Below are 6,000 nucleotides of genomic sequence, written 5' to 3' on the forward strand. Positions count from 1 at the left end.
GTAGTTAGAGTTCTGGAAGGAGAGGAGAAAGAGAATAGTGTAGAAGAAAAATTTGAAGAGATATGGCTGAAATTTTTCCAAAATCTGTGAAAGACATAAACCCACAGCGCCAAGAAGCTTATAACCCTAAGTTGGATAAATGCAAAGATGATCCTACTGAGGCACATCTTAGTCAATTGCTGAAAATTAAAGAAAAGATTAAAAATTAAAATCAGTCAAAGCAAAAACACATTGCATTTAAGAGAACAAGAATCAAAACTGACTTCTCATCAGAAACAATGGAAGCCAAAAGACAATGGAATGACATTTTCAAAGTGCTAAAAGACAAAATATAGAATGCTATATCCAGCAAAAATATTCTTTGAAAGTGAAGGCAAAATAAAGACATTTTTCAGGCAAACAAAACCAGCAAGTATTTGTTACAAGTAGACCCACACTCCAAAAAACATTAAAGGAAGTTCTTCAGGCTAAGGGAAATGATTCCACGTTGAATCCTGGATCTGTTGAAAGGAATGAAGAGCACTGGAAATAGTAAATATATTGCTAACATAAAGTAATATTTTAAAAATTTCTTTATAAGAGTATTGACTATTTAAAGAAAAAATAGCAATGAATGGTATGGATTTAAAGGATGTAGAAGTAATAAGTACAGTAATTATACAAAAGGCAAGAGGAGGGTAAATGAGACTGTACTTTTTGTAAAGTACTTTTGTAAAGTTCTTACAATGAACATGACTGATACGATATTAATTCAAAGTAGACTAGGATGTTAAGGATGCATGTTATAATCCTAGGATTAGAATAAGTCATCACTAAAAACCATAAAACAAAGAGTTATAGGAAGAATGCCAACAGAGAAGAAAAAACGGAATACCATAAAAATACTTGATTAATCTGAAAGAAAGCCAAAAGGAAGGAACAAAAGAATAAAGACAAATAGAAAATAAATGGCAAGAAGATAGTTTTAAGCACAAATACATCAATTATTCCATTAAATGTTAAGAAACAGAACACTACATTATCAGACAAAAAACCAATTAGATACTCTTTTCAAAAGACACACTAAATATAAGGATAGATTGAGTAAAAGGATAGAATAAGATATAATAAGTCTCAACATTTGGTAAGGTAAATTCCTCTATTTGATTTTCAAAATTGGTTTGGTTCTATGCTTTTGTACCTCGACTTTAAGAAAACAGTTTTGTTAACTTATAGAAAAAAAATTTTTTGAGATGTTGATTGCAATTCAATTCCATTTATAGATTAATTTGGAGAGAATACCATGTTTATGATAATGAGTCTTCATATGAATGCATCTGACATATCTCTTCATTTATTTAAGACTTCTTTTAAGTCTTGAAATTGTTTTATAGTTTCCTTCAAACATAGCTTCACCTCTTTTGTAAGATTTACTCTTAGATGCCTTATGGTTTCTATTGCTATTGCAAAAGGGATCTTTTAAAAAATAACATTATTTAAAAAAATCTTATTCTTTACCATGCAAGGAATATTTCTAACATTTCACCATTAAATGTGATGCTCACTGAAGGTTTTACAGTTCACTGGATTATAGAAATTCCCTTCTCTTTCTAGTTTTTTTCTAAGCGTGAATAAGCATTGAATTTTATCAAATGCTCTTATCACATTTACTAACATGATTGTATAGATTTTTCTACAGGTTGATAATGTGATAAATTAAATCAAGATTTTCTAATGTTATAGTATCCCTAGTTCCCAGCATAAACTCTATGTGGCCAAGGTGTATTTCTATTTTTATCCATAGTTGGATTCAGTTTGCCAATATTTTATTTAGAATTTTTGCAGATATATTTATAAGTGAGATTGGCCTATAATTTTCCTTTGTTATTCAGTCCATATCTGGTTTTGAAATCAAGATTGTACTCCCAACATAAAGAATTGGAGAGCTTCCCCTCTTTTTTCTAGTTGTTGGTACATTTTGTATAAGATAGGAGTTATCTGATCCTGTAAGCCTGGTAAAGTGTTTAGAAGTAGACTTTTTTGACTATTTCAAGTTCAATGGTTCTTTTCAGGTTTTCTACACTTTCTTAATTTTGAAATTTATATTTTGTATAAAATTATCCATTTCTTCTTAGTTTTTATATTTATTGGCATAAAGTTCATTTTTTATTGTAATTTAAAAATCTAATATGATAGTGTTAAAACTGTAGTAAGACTGGTTAAGAAAAAAGGCATATATTCCAATATTTTTTATTTGTGCCTTTTTTCTCGCTTTTAATACTATAGATACCAGAGAACTGGTATTGGATAAACATTGTTAACCCTTAGTTTGAAGAGAAGAAAGATGGTGAATGCCTAGAAATACACAGTGATGAACTTGGATGTTAATTCTCAACAAAATTCTAAAATTATTAAATTTCATTGTTAAAATGATGGCCTTGAAAGAGTAAACAATAGGAAGCAGCAGTAACATTAGTTCACAAAAGTTATACCAAACCTATACATTTCTTTCGTTTGATAGAGTTATGACCAATTAGGGACATGTTCTAAACATTTCCACAAAACTTCAGATAAAGCTTCTCAAGATACCCTGTGGCCCAGATGGAGAAATGTGGATTGGGTGACAGGCAGTACTTTGCATAGATATTTTTAACTCTCTGAATGGCTATACTCAAAGAATGATGATTAATGGAACAAAACGAACTGGGGAAGACCTCTATTCTTATTCCATTCATCATTTTTAATTAAGCATGGAAAAAGTATGCTTATCAATTTTGCAGATGACACAAAGCTGGGATGTCAGCTAATATGCCAGATGACAGAATTAGCACACAAAAAGATCTGAAGATGGGCTGCAATGAATAAGATATTTAATAAGGATAACAGTAAAGGCTTATACTCAGACTTAAAAATCAATCACACAAGGATTGGTCAAGATTGGAATTGGCAAATTACTGCCTGAAAGCCTAATCTAGCCTGCCACCTCTTTTTGTATGGCCCATGAGCTACGAATGCTTTTTATTTTTAAATATTTTTTAAAATTGAAATAATATTTTGTGACACACGAAAATTATATGAAATTCACACTTCAGTGAGCATGAATAGTTTACTGGAACATGGCCATGCTCATTCATTTATACATTGTCTATGGCTACTTTTGTGTACAGTGACAGAGTCGAGTAGCTGTGACAGAGACTATAAGTCTCGTAAAGCCTAAAATATTTATTATCTGGCCCTTTACAGAAAAAGTTTGCTGACCCTTGATCAAGATGTGTAAAATGTATAAGTCTGGTTCATTACAAAGCCACTATAAGGCAAGAGTGTACTGTATCTGCCCCCAAAGGTAAAGGAATGTGATCTTAGATTATACTAATAGAGTTAAAGAGAAACTACATTCCATCAAAATTTCTGAACACCAACTAAGGGCCACGCACTGTGCTAGTAACGCAAAGGTGACTACAACCCAAGACAAAGATAGTGACTAAGACTTGGTTCTTGCCTGAAAGCTCCGAGTCAAGGAAGATGGACAAGCATGCAACTAATAACATATGTTACGTGCTAATACTGTGATCTATATCCAGAATACTGTGCACAGCTCTGGGTGGTATATTTTAAGTAGGACATTGTCAGGCTTGATATTGTTCAGTGGAAAGCAAAAAGTTCACGAAGATCTATAAACTATGATACATGGAGAAAGTTGAAAGAACAAGGGCTGAAACGTTTCAAGAGAGAGATGAGAGAAATGTGATTACAATTTTTAATATCAAAAGTGTTCACAAATGGAAAAAGGATTAAAATTTTTCTTTTACAAGTCCAAGAGGGAGAAGTGGACTCAACAAATATGAATTTTAAGCAGGAAGACATCATAGATACAAGAACAAAAACTTAAAGATTTTAAATCTTTTCCATCTCTGAAAGCGTCCAAGAAGACTAGGTGATAATCTGTGGAGGAAACTAAACAAAGGATTCCTGCATTCATGGTTTTTTTAGACTGAATCAAATTCTAGGAAAGAGAGATTGGGAACAGATAATGAAGGATCTTAAAAGCCAAGTTAAAGACAATGGGTTTTATCCTGTAGTCCAGTGGTTTTCAACTGGACTGGGGCTGATTTTGACCCCCAGGGGACGTTTGACAGTGTTTAAAGACACTTTGGCTGTTACGACATGGGGGGTGGGTGGGGTGCTATTGGCATCTAGTGGGCATTTTGTGATGCTGCTAAATATCCCACCATGCACAGAACAGTCCCCCACAACAAATAATTACATGGCCCGAAATGTGAATAGTGCAGAGGTGGAACAACTCTGTAGTAACCTATTTGGGGGGTGCAAATGTGGGAGTTGGAGACTTAGGGAAAGAACTTGCTTTAAAAAAGAGTTATATTTTAGGGAACAGTATCTAGCATTGATAGGTAGTATATGAATACGGAAAAGCGTGTACTCTCCAAATGTTCAGTTCTTTTCTTCTCATACTCTTATCATCTAAGTTGTCTGCCGGAAACAAACATGTACTTTAACACAAAACTCATTTCATACCTCCTATATCCATCAATATCCCTCCTATTTCCCGTGTTGGGTAGAATTATTTAAACAGCAAGTAAGAAATAGCAGAAGTTGGGTTCTCGTTAAGGTTCCTTTGTTGTGGTTAGTGAGAAACAGGCAAAGTAACCCCAAACAAACCCATCGAGCAACTCAGCAGACACAGTGCCTTCCACAACTTCAAAATGCAGGTTTGGGGATGCAGTCTAAGCCCCCACCCTGGGATGCCTCACTCTAAATACTCATGTATTCCCTCAGGGCCTCAGCTCATCACAGGGGGTGCACTCTGGGGTGCTATCCTTTGCATTTTTAAAGATCCCTGACCCTGGACTCCCCTGATGCCTTATCCTGTCCTCTAAACCCAGGGCCACTTAGCCATCCATTCACCTCCAGTTCACATGCCCTTTCTAGGCTTCTTTCCGAAAACCGCTCCGGGCTAAGACCTCAGTTCACTTTCTCCCTAACCAGCCCCTTGGTTCTCCAACTCTAAGACCCTTTCCCCTAACATTATCCCTCTGTGTAAATTAGAAAACAGCCATCCTCCGCCTCCCAGGGGCCAGGGCCTATGCTCAGTATCACTTGAAAGGCAAACCAGCCCTGACAATACCTCCTCACCTCCATCCCAAAGCCTCCTCCTCGGTCCAAGGCCGTGTGAAGACCTGCGAGGACTCTGAACACCCATACTTCCGGGCGTCCAGCCCGAAATCATATAAAACATGCGAAATGAACCCGCATCCTACGTTAAATATAATTCATAACTATATGGGTTCCGTTGCAGTTGACAGGTTACATTTTAGTAGATTTATTAATTTCGATTTGCAAATGTCTTTCCCTTTTTGGGGTCAAAACATTATTTCAGGCCTCAAAAAAGTTTGTGGACTGGCACTAGCGTCTAAGGAGAGAGAAGAGACCTGCGTCAGACTTGCCCCACCCAGGTCCCCTCATGAGCCGCCCCTCAGCGCCCTCCCGCCGGCCGCCTCCGCTCCGTGCGTCCCCTCACAAGCTCCCTCCGCTCTCGCTCGCTCCCCTCTCCACCAGCTCCCCCCTCCGTCGGCCTCGTCCAGCCGGGCTCCCACCTCCCCCGGAGCCGGCCTAGGCCGCCGCGCCGCCCCGCTCGCCTGGGCCTCCGGTTAGCTCCAGGCGCACGGACAGTCGGGCCTCGGGATCTCCCTTCCGCCCCTCCCCGCCCTCAGGACCGCCCCCTCCCCTCTCCCGTCACGGCCTCCTCAGAGGCGCCCGGCGCGCGCACATCTCCGTTCCCGGCTCTTCGCTCCACCCTGCCCGCAGGCTCCGCCCCCCGCCCCGGGCCACCACGGAGTTCCCCGGCGCGCGCACAACTCTACTCCAGGCTCTGCGCTCCAATTCAACCGCAGGCCCCGCCCCACTCCGCGCAGCTCGCCGCGGCCCTCAGCCCCGCCCCGCCCCGCCCCGCCCCCTCCCGGCCACCTCAGAGTTTCCCGGCGCCGGCTCTTCGCTCCACCCCGC

General features: G+C 39.3%; 1 protein-coding gene across 4 annotated transcripts in view; it reads right to left on the reverse strand.

The window, feature by feature from the left end:
• The window catches only part of IFT25 (intraflagellar transport 25), a 29,045-nt gene extending 23,368 nt beyond the window's left edge, over positions 1-5,677 (reverse strand). For all 4 annotated transcript variants that reach the window (XM_058552479.1, XM_058552480.1, XM_058552478.1 and 1 more), the window contains exon 1: positions 5,592-5,677. The gene's annotated coding sequence lies outside the window, so the exon portion shown is untranslated. The remainder of the gene's footprint in view (positions 1-5,591) is intronic.
• Between the last annotated feature and the right edge of the window lie 323 nt (positions 5,678-6,000).

Source organism: Diceros bicornis, chromosome 13 (genome assembly GCF_020826845.1).
Source record: "Diceros bicornis minor isolate mBicDic1 chromosome 13, mDicBic1.mat.cur, whole genome shotgun sequence".
Lineage (NCBI taxonomy): Eukaryota > Metazoa > Chordata > Mammalia > Perissodactyla > Rhinocerotidae > Diceros > Diceros bicornis.